General features: G+C 39.2%; 1 protein-coding gene and 1 non-coding gene across 2 annotated transcripts in view; one reads left to right on the top strand and one right to left on the bottom strand.

Moving 5' to 3' along the window:
* SYNDIG1 (synapse differentiation inducing 1) overlaps positions 1-26,465 on the top strand; it is a 219,223-nt gene that overhangs the window by 154,565 nt on the left and 38,193 nt on the right.
* Positions 2,764-2,870, bottom strand: LOC114507113. The gene has a single exon (XR_003685391.1). It is a non-coding gene; the product is annotated as a U6 spliceosomal RNA (small nuclear RNA).

The following is a 26,465-nucleotide window of genomic DNA, read 5'->3' as shown; positions in this document are numbered from 1 at the left end:
TCAATGAGAATGTTTTTATGCCAGTACCAGGCTTTTTTGATTACAGTGACCTTGTAGTATAGTTTAGTGTCAGCTATTGTGATCCCTCCTACTTTACTCTTCTTACTCAAAATTGCAGCAGCTATTTGGGGTCGTTTATGGTTCCATATAAATTTCTGAAGTGTTTCTTCTATGTCTGTGAAATAAGCCATTGGTACTTGAATAGGTATTGCATTGAATGTGTAAACTGCTCTGGGTAGTATGGACATCTTGATGGTATTAATTCTTCCAACCCATGAACACGGTGTATGTTTCCATTTGTTTGTGTTTTCCTTCATTTCTTTCCTTAGTGTTATGTAGTTTTCTGAATACAGGTCTTTTACCTCTTTGGTTAGGTTTATTCCTAGGTATTTTATTTTGCTTTTTGCTACTTCAAATGGGATTTTTTTTCTTGATTTCTACTTCTGCTGTTCATTGTTTGTGTACAGAAATGCCTTTGATTTCTGGATATTGACTTTGTATCCCGCTCTTTTGCCAAATTCATTTATTAGGTCAAGCAGTTTTTGAGTGGAGTCTATAGGATTTTCTATGTACACTATCATGTCATCTGCAAACAGTGACAGTTTTGTTCCCTCCTTTCCGATTTGGATGCCTTTTATTTCTTTTTCTTCTCTGATCGCTGTGGCTAAAACTTCCAGTGCTATATTGCATAGAAGTGGTGAAAGTGGACAGCCTTGTCTTGTTCCTGATCTTAGTGGAAAAGAATTTAATTTTTGCCCATTGAGTATGATTTTGGCTGTAGGTCTCTCATATATGGCCTTTATTATGTTGAGGAATGCTCGCTCTATCCCCACTTTGCTGAGTGTTTTTATCATAAATGGGTGCTGTACCTTATCAAATGCTTTTTCTGCATCTATTGATAGGATTATGTGATTTTTGTCTTTGCTTTTGTTTATGTGATGTATTACATTTACTGATATGCAAATGTTGTGCCATCCATGCATCCCTGGAAAATCCCACTTGGTCATGGTGTATGATGTTTTTAATGTGTTGTTGGATGTGGTTTGCCAGTATTTTGTTCAGGATTTTAGCGTCAATGTTCATCAGTGATATTGATGTGAAGTTTTCTTTCTTTCTTGTGTCTTTATCTTGTTTTGGAATTAGGATGGTGTTGGCTTCATAAAAAGAATTTGGGAGTCTTCCATATTTTTCATTTTTTGGAATAGTCTGTGAAGAGTAGGGTTTAGCTCTTCCTTAAATGCTTTATAGAATTCTCCTGTGAAACCATCTTGTTGAGGGCTTTTGTATGTTGGGAGTTTTTTTATTACTGCTTCAATCTCTTTTGCTGTTATTGGTTTGTTCAGGCTTTCTGCTTCTTTTTCATTGAGTTTTGGAAGATTATATTTTTCTAGAAATTTGTCCATTTCACCTAGATTTTCAAATCTCTTGGCATACAGTTCTTCATAGTAATTTCTTACAATCCTTTGTATTTCTGTGGTATCTGTTGTAATGTCTCCTCTTTCATTTCTGATTGTGTTTATTTGGGTTTTCTCTCTTTTTTTCTTGATGACTCTGCTTAAAGGCTTGTCGATTTTGTTTATCTTTTCAAAGAACCAGCTCTTGGATTCATTGATCCTTAGAATTGTGCTTTTAGTCTCTATGTCATTTAATTCTTCTCTGATCTTGGTTATGTCCTTCCTTCTGCATGCTCTGGGCTGTCTTTGTTGTTGTTCCTCGAGTTCTTGTAGACGTAGGGTTAGGTTGTTTGTTTGAAATGTTTCTAATTTTTTTAGGTTGGCCTGTATAACAATGAACTTCCCTCTCAGGACCGCCTTAGCTTTGTCTCATAGTTTTGTCCCCAAGTTTTGGGTTGTTGTGAGTTCATTTTCATTTGTTTCCAGAAACTTTTTGATTTCTTCCCTGATTTCATTCTTGACCCATGCATTGTTTAATAGCATGCTATTTAATTTCCATGATTTTGAGTGTTTGGGGCCTTTTTCCTTGGGGTTGTTTTCTAGCTTTATTCCCTTGTGATCCCAGAAAGTGCTTGGTATGATTCAATTTTCTTGACATTGTTGAGGCCTGTTTTGTGTCCTATCATTGGTCTGTCTTTGAAAATGTTCTGTGTAAATTTGAAAATAATGTGTATTTAGCTTCTTTGGGATGGAGGGCTCTGCATATATCAGTTAGGTCCATTTCATCAAGGGTATTGTTCAATGCCACAATATCTTTGTTGATATTTTGTTTGGAAGATCTGTCCACTTTTGATAGTGGGGTGTTAAAATCCCCCACTATGATTGCGTTGCTGTCAATATCTTTCTTGAAGTCCTGCAAGATTTTCTTTATGTATTTGGGTGCTCCTGTGTTGGGTGTATATATATTTACAATATTTATGTCTTCTTGGTGGATTCTTCCCTTGAGTATTATGAAGTGACCTTCTGGGTCTCTCTTTATGGCCTTTTTTGGAAGTCTGTTTTGTCTGACATGAGCATTGCTACCCCCGGCTTTTTTTTCCTGTCCATTTGCTTGGAAAATTTCTTTCCAGCCCTTCACTTTCAACCTGTGCAGATCTTTTATCCTGAGGTGGGTCTCTTGTAGACAGCATATGTGTGGGTCCTGTTTTCTTATCCATTCAGCTGTTATATGTCTTTTGATTGGAGCATTTAATCCATTTATGTTTAAGGTTATTATTGATAAATACTTATTCATTGCCTTTTATGTACATGTGTTCCTCTCTCTCTCTCTCTCTCTCTCTCTCTCTCTCTCTCCTTTCCTTCCTTTCCTAAAAATATGGAATGCTTCATGAATTTGCGTGTCATCCTTGCGCAGGGGCCATCCTAGTCCTTTCTGTATTTTTCTAATTTTTGTATATGTGCTGCCAAAGCGAGCACCAAATATTTACTTTTTATGCCTTCATTTTAAAATTTTTTGATATCTCCAGGTATGAAATATATTATTCTATATTTCTTAAAGTAAAAAAAAAAAGGGGGAAATGGACTGGAAGAAAATCACTACTAATGTAGGTAGTGATTTTTTTTTCCTCTCCACACATATATTTGTATTTATTTGCTTGTTTGTTTTAACGTCATTAATGTGAAGTTGATTTTCAAAACTATCATAGTTTGGAAACTTATATAGCTTAACAAGTTATTTATTTTCTTGTTTGAATTTTCTTTTTTATTGAATTTTTTTCTTGTTTATGTTATTACAGTTGACCCAAATTGTTCCCCTTTTCCCCCCTCACTGCCCAGCCTGCCTCCCACTTCCATTGTTGATTCCCACATCATTGTCCATGTCCATGGGTCTTTCGTTTGTGTTCTTTGACTAATCCTCTCACCCTCTTTCAAACAGCCTGCACCTCCCTCCTCCCCTCTTACCACTGTCAGTCTATTCCGTGATTCTGTGCCTCTGGTTCTATCTTGCTCATTAGTTTATTTTGTTCTTTATATTCCTCTTAGAGTTGAGATCATATGGTATTTGTCATTAACTGACTGGCTTATTTTACTTAGCATAATAGTCTCCAGTTCCATTCATGCTATTGCAAAATGTAGGCATTCCTTCTTTTTTCTGCTGTGTAGTATTCCATTGTGTAAATGTACCATAGTTTTTTAATCCACTCATCTACTGATGGGCACTTAAGCTGTTTCCAACTCTTGGTTTTGTAAATAGCGCTGCCATAAACGTAAGGGTATGTGGAGAAAAGGGAACCCTAGTGCACTGTTGGTAGGAATGTAGACTTGTGCAGACACTGTGGAAAACAATATGGAATTTCCTCAAAAAATTAAACATGGAAATTCCTCTTGACCCAGTGATTTCATTGCTGATGATATACCTTAAGAATCCCAAAAGTCCAAGTCAAAAGAACTTAAATTATTTTAAAGCATATAGCCACATAACCATCATCACCCAAAACAAGAAATAGAATACTCCCAGTGTCCTAAATCCTCCTCTTCCGTGCTTCCTCCTGATCACAACCACTTTCCTCACCATTAGGCACTGTAATGGCTTCTTTAGGGCTTAGTTCCTTGAATGTCTTTATTATTTTACCTCCTAAATTTGTATGTCTAAGCCTTCTTTTCTCACTTCAGTTGCTAACACCATGTTGAATATAAGTGACATCCTTATCTTGTCTTAGGTCTCCAGGAGAAATTTTCCAACTTTCATTGTTAAGTAGGATCTTTTAGTATCTTATCTTTTTATCATTAGTGGATGGTGACATTTCCCAAAGCTTTTTGTACAAATAAAATAATTATGAGTGTTTTCCTTTAATTTGTATATCTCCCTGTAATTTTCAATGTGGTAAATTGCATTTACTTATTTGAAAATGTTAAACCAAGCAGCAATCATAGAGTAAACCCTGATTTGTCATGATTTTTATATGTTGTTGAATTTCTGTACTTCAGTGTTCTTTGAGATTTTTGCACCTCTCTTAATTAGAAAGATGGATCTGTATTATACTTCCCAGTAATTTCTTCCTTAAGTTTCTATAGCAGTGTTATGCTAGTTGTGAAGAATTTCATTTTTCCCCCTGCTCTATAACACTTTTATGAAACTGAAATGATTTATTTGTTGAATTTTTGGTAGCACTCACTGGTGAATTTATCCAGGCCTGAAGCTTTTCTTGTAGGAAATTTTTAATTACTGATGTAATTTATTTAATATTGATAAATCTGATTAGGTTTGATTTTGGCAAGTTGTAATTTTCTAGAATTTTGTCAGTTTTATCTGAATATTATCAATTTTATTAATTTTTTCAAAGTATTTAGGCCTTTCTTATTTCCTTTTTAGATATAAATGATAGTAAGTATAGATGGACAGACAGCTAGGTAGGTGAATAGATAGACATACCTACCACCAAAAACACAATCCTATCACTATTTTATATTGTCAGTATTTACTTATATATACCCAAATATTCAACTTACTTTGTTTCTTATTCCTTCCTAAATCTTTGACCTTCTAGCTTGAATACTTTCCCTTTTGTCTAAAGAATATCCTTAAGATTTCCTTTAATATAGATCTGCCGGTAACAAATTCTCTCTGTTTTGTGTCATTTGAAATGCCTTTTCATTAGTTTATCTTGCAGGGGTTTTTTCTAGGTATAGAATTCTGATTGACAGTTTCCTCTTCAGTTTTATTGAAATTTCTGATAAACCCATTCACATTTTAAAAATTTATTAGTGCTAGAATTTCTTTGTTTCTTCTTTTTTGGATCTGCTGTAACTTTTTTAATAGTTTCCAATTACCTTCCAAGATTTCACACTTTCTTTTTCTTGAATATAGTAAGCAGAGGTGTTTTATTGTGCATGGCTGATGATGACATTGGGAACCCCTGTGGCCTTTTTTTCTTGTTCTCCCTCTTGGTATATTTTCTTACATTTTTTTAAAGAATTCACAGTGGATTGAATGCTGGCCTGCAAACCAAAGGGTCACCAGTTCAATTCCCAGTCAGGGCACATGCCTGGCTTGCAGGCCAGGACCCTGGTGAGGGGTGTGCAAAAGGCAACCATACATTGATGTTTCTCTCCACTTTGTCCTTCCTTTCCCCTCTATCTAAATAAATAAATAAAATATTTTTAAAAGAGAATTCACAGTAGTATTTTAAGGAATAGGATGATGCCACATTTCTTCAGATAGGCTACTTCTTTCCTTTTTCCAGGACACAAAGAATTCAGAGTCACCTTAGTCTAAGCTCAAGTTGTGAGTTAATGCAAAGCCAGGCTGTAATTCAAGAGAAGGAGGGAATACTCTTTCTTCACTTGTTATTTTATGCTTTTGCTTTTTGGTGTACCATTCTGTGGCAGGGGCTGATTTACCAGAATCTTCCTCTTTGATGGACTCTGAACCCCCAAATTAACCAAAAGGTCACCCTCTCAAGCATCTCTTATGGTCAACAAACATCACAAGAACAAAAAGTGTTTCCATGTTCCTGGCTCACCCTTCTAGATTCTTGTTATCTCCTGGTCTTGCATAATGGTCCTTAATTTTCTTATTTCTTGATGTTTTTAATCATCTCATATTTTTTCAGGGATTTTCAGCTGTCTTCTGCTGGAGCATTTGTAGGAACATTACCAGAAGCAGAAATCTGCATTTCTGTCTTTCCTTAATTGTTTATACAGATAATGAATTTCATTTATATCAGGAATATTTTTTAATTAGAAAAGTAAGGCCAGGTTTGATCTACAAAATATATAAATAACTCACATGACTTCACCACAGGAAGACAAACAACCCAATTAAAAAATGAGCAAAGGACCTGAACACTCACTTCTCCAAGGAGGGGTCCCAGAGATATGAAAGGATGCTCAGCATCACTAGCCATCAGAGAGATCCAAATTAAAACCACAGTGAGATACCAGTTCCACTGAATCAGAAGGCCATCATACACATGAGTTGTGTACGGCACAACCCATACAGCAAGTGTTTGAGAGGTTGTGAGAACAGAGAACCCTAGTGCATTGTTGGTGGAATGCAGACTGTTGCAGCTACTGTGGAAAACAACATAGAATTTCCTCAGAAAACTAGAAGTTGAACTGCCTTTTGACTCAGGCATTCCACTGCTGGGATTATACCCTAAGAATCCTAAAATAACCAGTTCAAGGAACCTGGGCACCCCAATGTTCATAGCAGCACAATTTATAATAGCCAAGTGTTAGAAGCAACCTAAGGTGCCCATCAGTAATGAGTGGACAAAAAAACTGTGGTTCAGGACTTCTGGCCAGATGGAGGCATAGGTAGACACACTGTGCCTCCTTGTACACCAAACAAGGACAAAGACAATTTAGAAAGAAAAAACAACCAGTACTGACAGAAAATTGACTGTATGGGAGTCCAACAAACCAACAGGTTAAGTAGACACATTCATCCAGACGGGTAAGAGGGGTGGAGTTGGGCAGCCGGGTGGAGAGAGGTTGTTACACAAAGAGTGGTGGGACCAGGCGCATAAGGCATCCTGGTGTGCAAGACTGCAGTGGCAGACGCTGGGCACACAGGCAGCAACTGGCAGACCCCAGGTGTAGGGTGGCAACGGGCAGACCAGCAAGGCAGTAATTGTGAAGCAAGGCACTGGGCACAACCCAGGGTTTCCAGCACTGGAAATAGAGCCTCAAGCACTGATTGAAAACACCTCTGGGGGTTGAGGTGCAGGGAAAGACTCCCAGCCTTACAGGAGAGTTATTGGAGAGACCCACGGGGTCCTAGAACATTCACAAGCCCACCCACATGGGAATTAGCACCAGAAAGGCCCAGTTTGCTCGGGGGAAGCAGAGGAAGAACTGAAGTCCAATGGAGAGCAGAGCAGGCATCATTGTTCCCTCTCGACCCCCACCCCCACATATAGCGTCACAGCTTAGCGACTAGGTGCCCCACCCTGAACACCTAAGGCTCCACTCCTCATATGTAACAGGCATGACAAGACAAAAAAATGGTCCAATATCAAGAACAGATCAAAGCTCCACAGCAAATAAAACTAGCGACCAGAGATAGCCAACCGATCAGATGCACATTTCAAAGCACTGGTGATCAGGATGCTCACAGAATTAGTTGAATTTGGTCACAAATTAGATGAAAAATGAAGGCTACACTAAGTGAAATGAAGGGAAAGTGCACACAGAACACTAGTGATGGGAAAAATCTGGGACTCAAATAAATGTAGTGGGACCAGAAGGAGAAAGAAAACAACCAAACAGGAAAAAATGAAACAAGAATTCAAAAAAAATGAAGAGAGGCTTAGGAACCTCCAGGACATCTTGAAATGTTCCAATATCCAAATTATAGGGGTACCAGAAGGGGAAGAGGAAGAGCAACAGATTGAAAACTTATTTGAACAAATAATAAAGGAAACTTCCCCAATCTGGCAAAGGAAAATAGATTGCCATAAGTCCAGGAAGCTCAGACAGCCCCAAAGAAGTTGGACCAGAGGAACATACCAAGGCACATCATAATTACATTAGCCAAGGTAAAAATGAAGGAGAGAATCCTAGAAGCAGCAAGAGATAAGGGGACAGTCACCTACAAAGGAGTTCCCATCACACTGCCAGCTGATTTCTCAAAACAGACCTTACCGGCAAGAAGGGGCTGGAAATACATATTCAAAGTCATGAAAAGCAAGGACCTACACCCAAGATTGCTCTATCCAGCAAAGGTTTCATTTAGAATGGAAGGGCAGATAAAAGTGCTGCTCAGATAAGTTCAAGTTAAGGAATTCATCAATCACCAAGTCCTTATTTTATGAATGTTAAAGGAACTCATCTAAGAAAAGAAGATAAAAAACATGTATAGTAAAATGACAGCAAACTCACAATTATTAACAACTGTAAACAAAAACAAAAACAAAACAAACTAAGCAAACAACTAGAACAGGAACAGAACTACCGACATAGAGATCACATGGAGGGATAGCAAGAGGGGAGTGGGAGACAGAGAGGGGGAAAGGTACAGAGAATAAGTAGCATAGAGAATAGGTAGAAAATAGACGGGGGGGTGGGGCAAGAATAGTATGGGAAGTGTAGAAGCCAAAGAACTCATGACCAATGGACATGAACTAAAAGGGGGGGGATTGGGGTGGGACAGGGTGTGCAGGGTTGAGGGGAATGAAGGGGGAGAAATGGGACAAATGTAATAGCATAATTAAAAAATATATTTTTATAAAAAGAACAATTTTGACAGTAATCAGAGAGGATGGGGGAGGATAATTGGGGAAAATAGGAGAAGGGCCATCAAAGAACATGTATAAAGGACACATGGACAAATCCAAAGGGGGTAGGTTTGAGGGTAGGAGGTGGGGGTGAGTGGGGTGGGTGCATGGTTGGGTAAAAATGGAGATAACTGTACTTGAACAACTATAAAAAATAAAGAAAGAAAAAGAAGAAAAGAAAGAAAGAAAGAAAGAAAAAGAAAGAAAGAAAGAAAGAAAGAGACAACAAAAAATTCAAACTTTCAAATTTCACAATTAGAATTTTTATAATTGAATTATACTTGAATAATAAAAAGTTTTTAAAAAAGAAATGTATAGAGTACTTGTAAAAAATTGGGGTTGAATAGCAGATTGATTAGATACAACTGAAGACAGAATCTATATGCCAGAGATATATAGAAGGGAATCAACTAAGTAAGCATAGAAGGATATATAGATGGAAAATAAGAGGTTTAGCCATAAAAAGAAAAAGTCTGACACTGCAATCAATAGCAACTTAATAGGAGAGAATGGTGAACTAAGGAGGTAGCAGCAATATTCAAAGATAGGAATTGTCCAAACTGAAGAGAGATATGCATCATAAGATTGAAGGAGTTCACACTATCCTGAGCAAAATAAATAAAACTAAATACCCATAAAGACACACCATAATAGAACTGGAGAGAATGGCCTGAATCAACAAAAGGCTTGTTCTAAGCCTGTCATATTCCTATTTTATTGTTTTACCTTAATTGTATCACTGATACCTGTAGTTTTGATTACTACCAATATAGAGTGAACTTTTGGTTTTAAAATTCCAGCCTAGATGCATATATACAACTTCATTTAGATATATCAAAATAAATTCAAATCCAGTGCTCAAGATGAATTTTGTCATCATTCCTGCTGGCCATTGCCCCCCTTCAACCACCACTATTGTCAAGGCCGGTCTTCATTACCTAATTTTCTAGTCTTTTCTCAGAATACTGTTTTCCCTAAAAGTAAAAATCTACACTTCCTTTTGTTTCACTGCTATAATCTCTGACTATGCCAGTCTTCTATTCCTGGTTCTTCACTCTAGTTAATTTGAAATAGGAATGCAGTACATTTTTAAAAATACACAGCACATGCTCTCTACCCAAACTTCTTTCTCTCTTCTTAAAACAGCCCCTCAGTAGCTTCCCATCCTTAGAGGGCTCCTAAGACCTGTATGGTCTGGTAATTTCCACCTCTCTGTCTTGCTCTCTTCTCTTCAGCCTGATTGGTCATTTCTCCCTGTGCTCTACCTTAACGCTCTTTGCATCCACCTGCCTCCCCAACTGGACATCTTCTTATTAAACTCAAGTCCTCAGTCCCCAGGGAAATCTTGCCTGGCTCCCAGTTTGATCACACTTCTCTGCAGCATGCTTTAATGGAACCATGACCTTTCATTAATGTCATTTATGACATTGATATTCAGCTCCCCACTAAACCATAGCTCCAAGGGAACAGAGACTACCTTCTTGCTAATCTTCTTATATTCAACATTTAACACAACACTTTGCACATCAATGGCATTAAAACATATTCCTGCCCTGGCCAGTGTGGTTAAATTTGTTGGAGTGTCATTCCATAACTGAAAAGTTGCAAGTTCAATTCCCATTCAGGGCACATGCCTAGATTGTGGTTTGATCCAGATCTGGGACACAGAATCTCTGATCCAGGTGCATACCATCCACTGTCCATGTGTGTATGGAAGACAACCAATTGATGCCTCTTGCATCAATGTTTCTTTCTCTCTCCTATCTCCCTTTCTCTCCCTCTAAAAATAATGAAAAAGTGTCCTCCAGTAAAGATTAAAAATATCCCTTTAATGAAGGATTTTCACAGGTTCTTGTTTTTATAATTGTGCCCCAAACACTTCAGTGAATCAGCACCTTTTCCAAGATGAACTCAAACAAAATGCTGACTTATGAATATAGCAAACACGTCTCCTGCATGCATAGGCCTCTGTAAGCTGTGGACATCAAAATGTTTACTGTTGAAAGTGAGTCTGGCTTTAAGGGCTTGGCTTCTGTGTTGGTGTGCTCAACTTGCACATTCATTTATGACATTTATCTTTCTTTCTCTTATGATGGCTTGCCTGAGAAAGAGCTAAATAGGTACTTCCTTAAATCATTTTACATCTGCTGCCAGCAAGTTGCCCATGCTAGGTCTTTATCCTTGTTTGAGACTCACTCCTGACCATCTGGCCTCTTCCCAAGGAGCCTCACTGCCTTCTGGTTGACTGCAGAGTCTGCCAACTGGGGTGTGCCATCTCAATTTTACTCCCTCAGAAGTTGGTAATTTGTTTTTATTTTCCTGCTGCAAAACTTCCTGACCATAAGTAACTCCAAATATGTGATATTGACACAGTGGGAGAGAAAAATTTGACTTCAGAACTTATTTTTCAGTGAAGTGAAATATAGGTGAGGTGGCCACAGTAGGCATCACTGGGAAGATGACACTAGGGCACACCTTAAGGGACAATAATTACAATCACATGTGAAAATCCACAAAACTCTCTATTGAAAGGAGAAGTATCCACTTCAAGATGGGTTTCAGTTCCATTAATGTGCTTTGTCTGGCTGGGGTAGCTCAGTGGATTGAGCACAGGCGTGAACCAAAGTGTCACAGGTTCGATTCCCAGCCAGGGTACATGCCTGCGTTGCAGGCCATACCCCCAGCAACCACACATTATGTTTCTCTCTCTCTCTCTCTCTATCCCCTCCCTTCCCTCTCTAAAAATAAATACATAAAATCTTTATAAAAAAATGTTGCTTTGTTATCCCCCACAGACGTGTCTGTGAACCCAACTGCCCTTTGAGAGGTCCTCTCAAATTTGTATGTGGCAACCCTATGCCCAAGTGATAGTATTGGGAGGTGGGGGCCTTAGGGAAGTGATCAGGTTTGGATGAGGACATAAAGGTGGAGCCCCCATGATGTCCGTTGCTTCCCTTCTAAGGGAAAGAGGGACAAGAACACTGTCTCCCAGCCATGTGAGGACACAAGAGGTAGCCATTTGCATATTAGGAAGAGTGAATTCACCAGAACCCAGCTATGATAGCACCATGATCTCAGACTTCCAGCCTCCAAAACTGTGAAAATAAATGTCTGTTACTTAAACCTCCCACTCTGTGGCATTTTGTTATAGACCAAGCTAAGACACAAACTCCCCAGTCTATATATAACCTCCACAGGCTCCCTTTCATGTACCTAATTACTAGTATAAACACTCACTTCCTAAGCTTTTATCCCAAATAAAAAAGTGGTCCTGGCTTGTGTAGCTCAGTGGATGGAGCACGGGCTGCTAACCAAAAGGGTCACTGGTTCGATTCCCAATCAGGCACATGCCTGGGTTTGCAGGCCAGGTCCACAGTAGGGGACATGCAAGAGGCACCACACATTGATATCCCCTCCCTCTCTTTCTTCTTTTCTCTTCCCCTCTCTCTAAAAATAAATAAATAAAGTCTTTTTAAAAAGTGGTACTTCCCTTTAGAAACCAGGTTCCACCTCGACCAGCTAATATAACTGGATTTTCAGAAGTATGTCCACTGTCTCTTACTTTTCTTGAGCTCTTCAGAGCTGCCATTTAGAAAATGTCCCACTATTTTCTACCAGGACTAAAATTTACTCTTCTTTCCCACAGACATCTGATGGTTAACATCCACTGTGCCACACTTTGAGTACACGTGATTACCAGTGTCAAAGGAAGTGTCTGGCTTAAAGAGGATATGACTATAATACTACTCTCCTTTGTCTACTTAGAGCCACTGTTGGAGAAAAAAAAAAAACACCTGTCCCTTGCAGCTGATCAACACCAGAAACTGTCACTACAGCTTGCTGGATTATAGAGGGAGGACCAGTATCTGAATATTTTAGTTCCTAGGACTGCTGAGATGGTATCATATGAGGATTTGCTGAACATTTTCAGCCCTGTAAATACAAGATAAATTGAATGGTAGCTGTGTGTACTGGGTGGTGAAAAAGTTCTCCCTCACCTACCTCCAGCCTCTCTCAGCCCAGGTGTAGACCTGCAACTTATAAGTCAAATTCTGCTAATACGGAGAGCTGATTCTCCCAAGAGCCTGCTTAAGACTGAGAGTTTGCATCACCCACAGAAGAGGTCTCTTTCTCCTCACTTCCCTCTCTCCCTGCTTCATCTCCTTTTCTCTTTCATTTGTCTGGAGCTCTTACTGAGCTGTTTCAGTGGGAGCTGCAGCTGCAGAAACAGAAGAAGGTGCTGATTTAGCCTCAGCATCCTGCCTGGCATTTTGGGAAAGCCAGTTAATGATTGGAATGATGGATATTTAGTCTGCTCATCTGTGTTTTGGGTAAATGAAATGATGCCCCTATTCAGATGATCTACAGCCAACAGACTGAAGATGCTTTCCACCGAAATAATAACAGTAACTGTAATGAACAAAGGTATTCAAAGAGAGTCATCTTCCTTATTCTAACAGGAGGATCAGTCCACCAACCAGGAGACAGCAGTGCTGACACATCATCTACCTGGCTATAGTTTGATCCCAGGCAGCATGGTTGATAATCTTATTCCTCTAACATTTCTTTCTTAAAGTGTCCCCCAAGCATTTTTGCAGGGGACAGCATGGCCTAGCATAAACAGAATTTCTCTCGAGTCAGACTGAGAGATTTCAAATCTATTGTTTTAACACTAGCATAATTTTCAACAAGTTTCTTTCTCTCCCTGTGCTTCAGTTTCCTCACCTGTAAACTGAGGATAATAAAGTTACTGTGTCATGAGGTCCTCAAGAGTAGCAGAGTTAAAGAGTTTGTATATGCAAATCTTTTAGACCAGTACCCAGGACACAATAGTGAGTGATCTATTGCTCTGTAGCTAAATACCCGAGTGGGTTAAGACAGCAAGCCTTTGAATTCTGATGGGTTTTGGAGTCAGGAATTCAGGCAGGGTTCATCTGAGGAGTCTTTGCTCCTCAGTAGTATCAGCTGCAGGATGGACTGGCTGGTCTGACCTAATCTGACTTCTCTTAGATATCTGGTGCCTGGGCTGGGATGACTCAGAGGTGAAGAACTTGTGCTGGAGCACTTAAAAGTGACTTCTCTGTGTGGTTTAGGCTTATCACAGCACAACAGTCTCAGCAGAGGGACTTCTTACATGGCAGGTCAGAACTCCAAGAGTAAGTATCTCAGTGAACAAGGCAGAAGTGGCATGGCCTTGATGACCCAGCCTCAGATGTCACACACCATCCTTTCTGCTGCATTCTATTGGTGACAAATAAGGCACTAAGTGCAGCCCTGAATCAAAAGGAGAGGAATTAAATTCTACTTCTTAATAAAGGGAGTGTAAGGTCATACTGTAGAAGCACATGTGATCAGAAATATTGCTGTGATCATCTTTGAAGGGTACAATTTACCACAGAGAGCAAAATGGTTTTAACTGTCCTCTTAATTACCTTTTTCTTCTCACCTATATGAGCAACAGAGGGCTGGGAAATAACAATGGTCTTGCTTGATGGATGGGCACATGGAAGTTCAGTAGAGTAGCTTAGTTTGCCCATAATCATCTCCTTAATTCAAACAGAGTTTAGAACCTGAAGCACCCTTAGTCCTGAACAATCTATTGATTTCTCTCCTAAGTTCGCTGGGAATGATGTGTGGGTGTCTGGATGCAGCTATAGTAAATGATACTCCTTTCTTCTTTGGGACAGAGGGTCTAGTCTTTGCATTTCAAGATATAGGAAGCTGCAAGGACTAATCCATGGGGGCTCAATTTTCTACATGACTTGTCTATTCTTCTATTGAGTAATCTGGGGAGGAGTTGTGGGAGAGGAGAAAGAAACTCAGCATCATACAACTAGGTTGGACACCACATCTTCTGAGGCTCTTTCCACAAAGCTGTGTTGCTCCTTGTTGTTCAAAGTCAGGGTATCTCTGACACTATTCTCTGTATGGTACTATCATGGTGAATTCATGGCACTATGCATTTGTCAAACCCATGGGACTTTACACCATGATCAATGAACCTTAATGTATACTAATAAAAAAACTGGTTAGGAAGTCATGGCTTGCCAGAATGGAATGCAGATTGTAACAAAAGAATCTGTGTTAAAATATATGAAACAAACCTAACTGAAGGAGGTGGGAAGAGATTGTTAACCTAAGTGACTTCAGAAATGAGAAGGCTATAATACTAAGGCAAAAAGAACTGTATATAAGCACTGAACTCTAGTTGATAAAGTTGCTTCCCATGCAGATACAGGTAAATAATTATGAAAACTACTATGAATGTATACAATAGCTGATGGTTGGAGCCAGGTTTCTCACTGTTGGAATGGAAGGTTACAGAGAAGCAAGGGAAGAAGGCTAAAATGATCTGTTTTAACGTATTACAGCCAGAAACCAATCAGTATTAATATTTAGTTTAATATAGATACAAATAAATACATATAATTATACATATAGAAACATTTCTATATATAAGTATATAGAAAATATATTGATTTCTATACAATAAAATAACATGCATGCATACACATATATTTCCCATTCCCTAGCTCTGTTACTTAGAAAACCCAGAATCAATAACACCCAGTAGCAACAATAACACCCAGTTCTCAGATCTGGGTTTCTAACACCATTTCCCCAATAAAAAGAACAAGAGATCCATGGGGAAATGGCTGATCCTAGGACTTGGAAACAAAATATACAAGATGAATCTTGAACAGCATCTTCTAGTGCAAAGAAGGAAATATGCTCCAAAATCAAAGTATAGGGGCATGTCACAGGAGCCAGCCTAAAGGAGTCCTCAATGGCCATTTAGGCTTTGAACTAATTATAATTTTTATGTGTATCTGATTTTATCATTTTCCACATAAGATAGCGTTATAATATTTATCTGATGGTTGCTGTGACAAGTATCAGGAACAATAGCACACTAATCTACTACTTTATGTCATATACCATAACAACACTTTACTTACTGCATGTCATTTTCTTCTTTGCATGAAATCATTGTTATTAATTCTGCCTCTCCAATAATGTATTATGAAAAAACTTTAAAATACAGAAAAGTCAAAAGAACTTTTAGTGAGCACTTGTATACTCACCATGTCAGTTTAGAAACCAGCATTTTCATTCTTTCCTTTTTTTACCTTTTTTCAAAATATATTTTACTGGTTATGCTATTACCGTGCCCAAGTTTTTTCTCCCCTTTATTCTCCCCTCACCCTGCACACCCCACTTTCCCCCAGCATTCTCCCCTCTTAGTTCATGTCCATGGGTTTGTAATATGTTCTTTGGCTTCTCCATTTCCCATACTATTCTTAACCTCCCCCTGTCTATTTTGTACCTACCATTTTTGCCTCTTAGTCCCCCTGTACATTTACCTCATTCTCCCCCTCCTTCTCCCCATGATAACCCTCCAAGTGATCATCATTTCTGTGATTCTGTTCCTTTTCTATTGTTTGCTTAGTTTGTTTTGTTTTTGTATTAGGTTCAGTTGATAGTTGTGAGTTGTTGTCATTTTACTGTTCATAGTAAAATGAACAGTAAGTCCCTTTAACATTTCATATAATAAGGGCTGGGTGATGATGAACTCCTTTAACCTGACCTTATCTGAGAAGTGCTTTATGTGCTCTCCCATTCTAAATGATAGTTCTCCTGGATAGAGTAATCTTCGATGTAGGTTCTTGCCTTTCATGACTTCAAATATTTATTTCTAGCTTCTTGCCTGTAAGGTTTCTTTTGAGAAATCAGCTGATAGCCTAATGAAAACTCCTTAGCAGGTAACTGTCTCCTTTTCTCTGCTGCCTTTAGGATTCTCTCTTTATCTTTAGTCTTGGGCAATGTAATTATGCTTCCTTGTGTGTGCTTCCTTGGGTCCAGTTTATTTGGGATTGTCTGAGCTTCCTGGACTTCCTGAAAGTCTATTTCCTTTGCCAGATTAGGGAAGTTCTCCTTCATTATTTGTTCAAATAAGTTTTCCATTTCTTGCTTTTTCTCTTCTCCTTCTGGCACCCCTATGATTCAGATGTTGGAATGTTTAAAGTTATCTTGGAGGATGCTAAACCTCTCCTCATTTTTTTGAATTCTTGTTTCTTCATTCTGTTCTGGTTGAATGTTCATTTCTTCTTTCTCCTCCAAATCACTGATTTGAGTCCAATTTTTCTTCCTGTCACTGTTTGTTTCCTGTATATTTTCCTTTATATCACTTTGCACAGCCTTCACTTTTTCCTCTATTCTGTGACCATACTCCGTCATTTCTGTGAGCATCCTGATTACCAGTGCTGAACTCTGCATCTGATAGGTTGGTTATCCTTTGATCACTTATTCTATTTTTGGAGCTTTGATCTGTTCTTTCATTTGTGCCAATTTTTTTTTTTTTGTCTCGCATGCCGATTATGTAGTAAGTGGTGGAACCTTAGGTATTCATCAGGGCAGGGCAACCCAATTTGCTCTGTTGTGGCTCTGTATGTAGGGGAGGGGTACAAGAGGAAACAATGCCACTTGCTTAGCTCTCAGCTGACTTTCAGTCACTTCCTCTGCTGCCCACAAGCAAATTGGGCCCTTCTGATGCTGATTCCCTGGTGGGTGGGTTTATGTATCATCTAGGATCCTGTGGATTTCTCCAACAAACTCTCCTGAGAGACTGGGAGTTTCTCCCACCACCAGAACTCCCACAGGTTTTTACAGTCAGAGGTTTTGAGAATTTATTTTTCCAAGCTGGAACCCTGGGTTGTATAGTCTGTCTTGCTCCCCAGTTGTTCCTCCCAGTTTATCCTCACACAACTGTGGGAGCTCCAGGTCTTCCAGCTGCTGCCTTGCTCAATGCACCAGCTGTCACCTTGCTTGCCCCATTTCTCCAGCCACCGCCTTGCCATGAGTCCTTTCCCCCCAGCTGCCTATCTCTGCCTCTCTTACTAGTCTGGATGAATATTTCTTCTTTAACTCCTTGGTTGTTAGACTTCCATACAGTTCATTTTTCTGGCAGCTCTGGTTAATTTTTGTTTTTAAATCTGTTGTTGTCCTTCTATTGGTTGTGCAAGGAGGCAAAGTGTATCTACCTACACCTTCATCTTGGCCAAAAGTCTCTTTTTTAATTTATATTATTAGTATCTGTTCATCTATTCATTAATGTGTCTTTTTAAAAATGCTTTTCAATGTAACTTGCAGGCAATCCCTATTAAATATGTCTGTATGTGAATCCATTCATGTAGATTAAGGAAAAACAGGGAATTAAGGTTCAGTGAGGTGAACTTATCCAAGAACACACAACTGGTAGAGGACAGAGATTCTGACTCCTGGACTGTGACACCTACTCATGAATGGAAACTACTGCCATCATTCTCATTCACTAGGCAAAAGTCCTACTTCCTTTCTAGAAATAAATGAGGAGGAAATTACACATTTTAAGAGTCAGGAGAGAAAATTCAGTCCTTTTTCTTTAAATTCCCCCTTGGGAAAAAGAAAAATTCTTAGAAAAGAAATGTATGCTTGGATACATGTAATGTGTGGGTTCAAGATGGCTAATGTCTATCCTGCATAATGGGCACCCCACTGTGTTTGTTTCATCCTTTTGTGGTGGTTGTTTTGTGCCACTGAAAATCTAGCAGGGTCAGAGTGCAATGCCTCTACTGAATTTGTGGGTCTACCCTTTGTTATCTGCAGAAGAGCCCCCTACAACTTGAATTTTTTTTGTGAACAATAAACTCTCAAGTTTGTTATATTATTGTTGACATTAGTTCTTTTGTTCTCCTCTCAGTCAATTTTACAGAAAACTGGATTATATAATAAACAAAATACTCTATTTTAAAAAGTCTTTTCATCTGATAGAGGGCTTAGTCTAGGGAAAGAAAAAATTAGTGTTTCACCACGAGCCACTAGATAACCATGAATTATATTACTTTAATGATATCAATGAAAGCCTGTTTCTAGAAGAGTAAAAACTATCAAAGTTTTAAGTAACATTAAAAATACATTGTTATTTATTACACTAGAAAAGATAGAGAAAATCTAAATGCTTTAAAATGTGAATAATTAAAATAATTATATTATATCCATATGGTGAAGATATTAGGTGGCCACAAAAGTTTATGCTAAGAGACATTATGAAATACATGAAAAATGCTCAAGACATCAGTTATAAAAAAGTCAAATTTTAAAACTTTATTTTAACTATATATAAAATAAGTAGTTTAAAAAACTGGAAGTAACTGGCTAAACTCCTAAATGTAGTTTGCTTCTGAAATTTCCCCCTGTGTTTTCAGTTTAATGCACTGTCCAAAAGTCAATGGCAATAAATAAAAAGAATACTGATTGATGCTGTAGGTGCCATTTTTCCTAGACAACATCAAGCTAATAGATTCACCTATATCTCTTAAAATACGTACAGCCGAGAGCATTAGTGTCCTTCCTGATATGAAGAACCTCAAATACAGGGTACCAAATCATTCTTTCAGCACTGCAGAGACTGGGAACTTCCTAAGAGCCCAGTGCTCTGATGTCAGAGCTTTTTGTGTGGGTGATAACATACCCTGAATCTGATCATTTCTTAGATGCTGATCCACACCCACAGTGACTGTCCACATGCCTTCTGTAGCTGATAAACTGTCTCGATCAATGTAGTGATCTTGAAGCTAAAGGCCCACCTGCCTCATTTTCCTGGTTCATGGCTAATGTTTGGGAATGAGTCCCTCACTGACCACCTGATAATCCTCCGTCTGAGCTGCGTACACTGTCCTTGGCCAGCACTCATCTCACAAAGCAGCATTTTGTGCTGCACATAGGACTCTCTTTGTTCCACACTTCAGATTGCAGCATAATGCTTTGTGTTATACTTATGTGCATGGCAGCCCTGTAAGTCTTGGTATTGAGGATACAACCTCCTTCACCTCTATTTACTGGGTCTCCAGTCCATTATCCTGTACCAGCAACCCCTGATGACAATGTGAGTGAGGAAAACAGGTGGTTTTCCAGGCCAAAGATGGTCGACTTCTTTGAGCAAGGTCTGAGAACTTGACCATTGACCCCCAACTAAGAAAAGCAAATGAGCTTTGTTCTTTCTTTCTTCTTTCTTTCTTTCTTTTTTCTTTCTTTCTTTCTTTCTTTCTTTTTTTTCTTATTTCTTTCTTTCTTTCTTCTTTCTTTCTTTCTTCTCTCTTTCTCTTTCTTTCTCTCTTCTCTCTTTCCATGTTACTGTTGTTCAAGTGCAGTTGTCTGCATTTTCCCTCCACCACCCCTTCTATCCCAGCCATCCCCACCTCCCTCCCCTGATTCAACCCACCCCTCAGTTTTGTCTATGTGTCCTTTATAGTTGTTCCTGAAACCCCTCCCCCACTTTTCCCCTATTATCTCCTCCCACCTCCCCTGTGGATACTGTCAGATTGTTCTTAATTTCAATGTCTCTGGTTATATTTTGCTGCTTGTTTGTTTTGCTGATTAGGTTCCACTTAAAGGTGAGATTACATGGTATTTGTCTTTCACTGCTTAGCTTATTTCACTTAGCATAATGCTCTCCAGTTCTATCCATACTGTCACAAAGCATAGGAGTTCCTTCTTTCTCTCTGCTACATGGCATTCCATTGTGTAAATATACCATAGTTTTTTAATTCATTCATTTACTGATGGTACTGAGGTTGCTTCCAGCACTTGGCTATTGTAAATGGTGCTGCTATGAACATCAGTGCATAGGTTCTTTTGGATTGGTGTTTCAGTTCTCTATAGTCAATTATTACTTGACAAAGGGGGCAGAAGCATAAATGGATTAAAAATAGCCTCTTGAACAAACGGTGTTCAAGAGGTTTTGCTACTTGCAAAAAAAATGAAACACAATTGCTAACTTGCACCATACACAAAAATAAACTCAAGGTGCATAAGACTCTTAAATATAAGTCGTGACACCATAAAAGTCCTGGAAGAGAACACAGGGAGGCAAATCTCAGGTATTCTACACAGCAATGTTTTCACTGATATGTCTCCTAGAGCAAGGGACATAAGGAGAAGAATAAACAAATGGGATCTCATCAAGAAAAAAAAAAGCTTCTGTATGGCTAAAGAAAACAGCATTAAAATGAAAAGAGAATCAACCGTCTGGGAAAACATATTTGCCAATGATACCTCCGACAAGGGTTTGATGTCCAAAATATTAAAAATTCACACAACTCCATTCCTGGAAGACAAACAACCCAATTAAAAAAATGGGCAAAAGATCTAAACAGACACTTCTCCCAGGAGGACATACAGAGGGCCAGAGACATATGAAAAGATGCTCAGCATCACTAGCCATCAGAGGAATGCAAATTAAAACCACACGGTGATACCACTTCACACAGGTCAGAATTGCCATAATAAACAAATCAACAAAAAGTGTTGGAGAGGATGTGGAGAAAAGGGAACCCTAGTGCACTGTCGGTAGGGATATAGACTGGTGCAGCCATTCTGGAAAACAGTATGGAATTTCTTTAGGAAACTGAAAGTGGAACTGCCTTTTGACCCAGAAATTCCACTGCTGGGATTATATCCAAATGAGCTTGTTTTAGAAGACCCTTTCGCTTTCACTTTCACTTTATGACCCCTGTGAGGTTAGAGAATATAATGTATAGAGGGAACACTCTCTCTGATACTCTGGATAACCAGTTGTTAATTCCATCTTGGCCATTAATCAGCTGTGGCCTTGGTCAAAGCATTTAATATCTCAGAGTCTCAGCAGTTTCTAAGATATTTCTTTTATGGTCCTGAATTGTATCCAGGGAGAAATGATTACAGAAAATCTAAAGGAAGTTGAGAGGTTTTCTAGGGAACAGGGAGCCTCAAAGGGGCCTGAAGTGGTCTACACAAGATAATTTGGAGAGCTGCCTGCCTGCTCTGCCCTGTCCCTGTACCATTTCTCCCAGTGAGACTTGCCCTCTCTAGTACTGGACCTCCAGACAGTGCCTGATGGGGGACCACCTGTTCTACAATCATTTGTTTTGTTTCTGGAACATGAGGCTTCTCCTTTCCTTATTTGAAATTTAGGACTTTAATGACTTGGTATGTACCACGAGATGTCAGCATTCTAGAAGGCTCTCCCATGTGACAGAAAGCAAGGGGAGTCCATATTTTGATGGGGACTTTTTTAGGTTAGCAAGAGGTTTCATGAAGAGGATCTGAGGGCTAGGTGGGACTTGAAGACATATGACTCTGAGTTGTGGACTATCATTGCTGGCCCACTTTCCCCACCTCTTCACTATCATTGCTTTTCACAGAGGTTGTTAGAGCATAGGGAAAGAGGCCAGGGGAAGAAAATGTTGCTCTGGGCAAAAGGAATAAGGTGCTAGGTGCCATATGGCTGGTATGATATAAGGCACACACAAACACATAGTGTGTGTTTTTGCTTTTATTTGGGACCTACACTGCACCTAGTGGATCCTCTGGGTGCTGTGCACAGACACTCTCTTCAAGGCAATGTCCCATTTCCCCCCAGTTGCATGAAGGATGAGTTCTCATGGCTCATAGTGGCATCCCTCACTGGGCACTGCCTTCAACTATAGGGAACTGCTTTGTCCAAGGTTCTCCTCTAAAGAAAGGTTAGAGAAATGACTGGCTACTGTAGAAGAGAAACTTCTCAAGAGGATTTTGAAAGTTCTCTGTGGGAGTGACCGAGGCCTCAATAGCAACTTAAGATTCCCCACTGCATTCCAAAACACAATATAAGTTTATTATATGACCCAGATAAGTTTCTCCATGCTGGCTGGTATGGCTCAGTTGGTTGGAGAGTCATCCTATAAACCAAAGGGTTGCAGGCTTGATTCCCAGTCAGGGTACATGCCTGGGTTGCAGGTTTGGTTCCCAGTCAGGTTGTGTACAAGAGGCAACCAATCAGTGTTTCTCACATCAATGTTTTTCTCTCCCTGTCTCTACCTCCCTTGCCCTCTCTCTAAAATCAATAAACATGTCATAAGGATGGTGGGGTGGTGGGGAAGATAAGTTTCCCCTATAATGTTAGTATAAAATTGCCTTTAAAATATGTATGATGAAAGTTATTTTCCACAATAATAAAAGTATTCTATTTCCACTACTGTCTTATATAGCAGTGGATATGGATATAAATTTTCACCAACAATTACATTTGATTGAAACATAATTCACTCTAAAACCCAGATAATAGTGAATGCACAGTGATGGGAAGACAGCTGAATAAATTACAAGTATCTTCACATGGATTGCATCTCAATGTTAAAAACAATATGAGTTAACTAAGAAAGTTTAATAGTGTTCAGTGGTATTGTCAGTGAAAATATGGAGATGCAGCCAGTGTGTAGAATCTTATCCAAGCACGATGAAGTATATACTTGTACATACCTTATTCTTAATAGTTCTATTCTTAACTGCATAACCAAAAGAAATATATCTATGTGGTCATCAAAAAATACTAGAATATTTATGTTCATAGAATCACTATTTATAAAAACCAAATACTAGAAACTACCCAAATACTTTTGCACAGGAAAATAGTTAAATAAATCGCAGTATATTCATGCAGTAGGACACTAGAGGATAAATAATTTGTAACTGCATGCAACACGGATAAATCTCACAGAGTACAGGAAGCCAGTATTTTACTATAGAATATCTTGTAGAAAATTACAAAGCAGGCCACACCAATCTACACCAGTGATTTTTAACCTTTTTCATCTCATGGCATACAGAAACTAATTACTAAAATTCTGCAGAACACCAAAAAAATCTTATTTTTTGTCAATTTGATAAAAACGCAGGTATAATTTTGATTCCTTCATACTAGATGGCTATTGTTGTGTTGGCTGTTCTAATTATTTTATTTAACAGTCTAAGGGAAAAGAGGTCAGTGCCCTTGACTAAAAAGTCAGGTATTGCATGTTTTAAAAATTGTTGTAGGCACACTGGTTGAAAATTGCTGGTCTAGGCTATTGTAAATAGGAAAGTGCCAGTGACAGGGATGGGGCAGTAGAAAGCTTCAGGTGATGATACTGTTCTGTTCTTGGTCCAAATGATGGTTACATGAGTCTGTGCTCACTGTGAAATTTCAACAGCTGTTGAAATACAACAGCTGTTGTCAAATACACTTATGAATTTATAAATTATGCACTTTCTCTATGAATCTTATACGTATGTGTGTATGTTTATGTAAACAAATGTTTAAAAGAATGATGAACACAGGGAAAGCCTGTATACAAATATATGGCCAGTTACAATGTTCAAATTTAAAAAATGGAAGTGGTGACAACTTTCAGTCCTTCTGATTTTGTCAATAATTTTGATTTAATAATAGAAATTATTATTATACTCCCAGCAACTGGCACTCTGAGCACCTGTGGCACCCAGAAGAGAACAGGAGTGTAATGGGGCAGCATAGGTAGGAAAGCACAGAGCAGGTGCTTAGAGAATGTGGTTGGTGGGCCTGAGCTCCAGCCACCAACCTGAGTTGGGGGGGTAGCAGTGAGAGGGAACCAGGAGTCAGGGCTGAGCGGAAGACATCCATTTGCCTTGCCCCAGAGCCTCCCATTTTACCTGGATTACTCTTAAGTTTTCTGTATCCTCACTGAAGGAGTCCCAGCCTCCAAGTCCCCCTTTTACAGAAAAGAAAACTTGAGTATGTGAAGAGACCAAGGCAGGCTTGTCTCTGGATGGGGGCAGAGGCCAGCATATAAGAAAATGCAGGAGCATGAAACTGCTTAAGGCCCAGTTGCAGCGAGCAAGGCCTACTGGGAAGGCTTCTCATGAGCTGAGTGTCTTCAAGGCTTTGAGGTTTCTCTAGTCTCATGTGGAGAATGGAGAGATGATAGTAGCTCAGGGATCCTGCATAGGCATGACACAACAGATGTTGTTCCATTGATATTTGTTATTGTGATTGTGATCCCTGTAAAATAAGATCCACAAAAGGGGTGACCTTGATAATAGGAACCTGCAAGCATCCCTGTAGGAAGTCCTCTCTCCCCTTGAGTACAGTGACACAAGCCAAGGACAGGTAGGGTTGGTTCTATGAAAACCCATACAGGTGAACCAATGTTTGAGTCAGGTATTACCCAGACATAGTTGGTACATTTGTTTCGTAACTCATAACCTTTCTGCCATTCAGACCTAACAACAGATTTTTTAATGCCTTAAAATAGAAGAGTTGCTTAAAAAGAACAGTGGTGGCAGAGCAGGGAATGGGTTAATAAAAATACACCTGTAATTAGATAAATGTAAGGAAAGAAACGTGTGTTGAGGCTTGTGTGTGAGACCAACTGCCTCTGAGAGGTTTTCCATCCTCAAGGTATATGTCTAAATTATGTTGTTATACAAAATATTAAACTGAGTCTGCCTACCTTTCAAGTACAGCTCTGAGTGCCATGTGAGTGCATAGCAAATGTTAGGCAGTAATAAAGAATAGAAATAAACTTTGTGATAATGCAAAGAACTGTTATGTAGCCAGATATTGATACTGGAGAAAAGATGGGCCATAAAGTCCCCAAGGTGCTATAAATTTCTGAAGAGGTGGTTCTTATGGCAGCAAGTGTCTTCAGGATCCCATCACAAATCTTAGAGTATGGTGTCCAGCATTGGCATCTTCAGTTGTGTCTGGACCCAGATCCTCTAGAGCAAAGAGAATATGTCTCTGGTTTTCATGGAATGTGGAAACATCAACCTTACCTGTTCTTATCCCTATAATAAATGTGCAAGAAAAACAAAGCAGCAGGGATATATTTCAGGGAAAATCTTGATTTTTCCAAAACCTCAAACAATAGTGGGTGTTTTCTGAACTCACACATAAATTAAAGCTTCAGCAAAACTTACAGGAAACTGAATACAGAGCTAAAGAAACATTATCCCAAGGTTTTTGGGCCATCTGAGAGGGACCAGAGCCCAGGTCCTTTAAAACATCTTTGGGTTGGCTCAAGAAGGGGAGATAGTCACATACCAGGAGATGGAGTTCAGTTTAGAGGTCCTTGCCTCACTGTCACCAATGTCTGGGTCACTGAGAGATTCCAAATACAAAGGAGGCCTGTGTACCCTCAAGATACAAATAAGCTTGTGTCAGGCCCTGTGGAAGTCCAAAAGCCTCCCAAAGTTATCATGGGTCACCAGTTTTCTTCATCTAGCTGTTTCCCTCTCTCCACCTGACATTGAAGCAAGCTGGGATGAAAGGTAAAATAAACTCACACATAAATCCACATAAAGCAGGCATATGTGGAGCCAATTTTCCAGGGGCCTGGGGAACACCCCACATGTCATGCACAGCCTGGCAGACACCTTGAACTTCAGTTTTAGGCAATTAACATTTTTTTTGTCCTTCACACCAGCACTAGGGTTCTTGTCCATAACAACCCCTCCATGTGGGATCTTCTGCCGTGTTTTTTTTTTTCTGAACCTATAGCCACCTGTGTTCAATAACCACAGGTGGATAGTGACTACCATGATGGACCACAAAGACATAAAACATCTCCATCCATCACTTTCCTCCACAGCATTTATCTGGACAGACACTCTCCAACTTGTTTTCTTGGCTCTTCTCCCTGATCCTGCTTCTTGTATTCCCTGATAAGAAGCAAATATCTCTCTTTCTGTCATGCAGAACATTGTATCATGCCCACACAGAGATTGCCAAATCCTTCCAGGTGCTCAGCAGAGCCAAACAGGCCTACCATCCATAATATATAGCCATGGCCATAAGTATTTTCTGTCTAGATACACCTGATTATGTCATCTTTATCAGCTCATAGATTCTGCATAAGACCAGTGATTATCAGCCAAGAGAATGTTTCTAAGGGGATCCTGTATGGAGTGGAAATGTTTCTGACTAAAGCACATTGTG

Source organism: Phyllostomus discolor, chromosome 9, assembly GCF_004126475.2.
Source record: "Phyllostomus discolor isolate MPI-MPIP mPhyDis1 chromosome 9, mPhyDis1.pri.v3, whole genome shotgun sequence".
Classification (NCBI taxonomy): Eukaryota; Metazoa; Chordata; class Mammalia; order Chiroptera; family Phyllostomidae; genus Phyllostomus; species Phyllostomus discolor.
The sequence above is the reverse complement of the archived record's forward strand: the minus strand, read 5'-3'. Positions and strand labels throughout refer to the sequence as shown.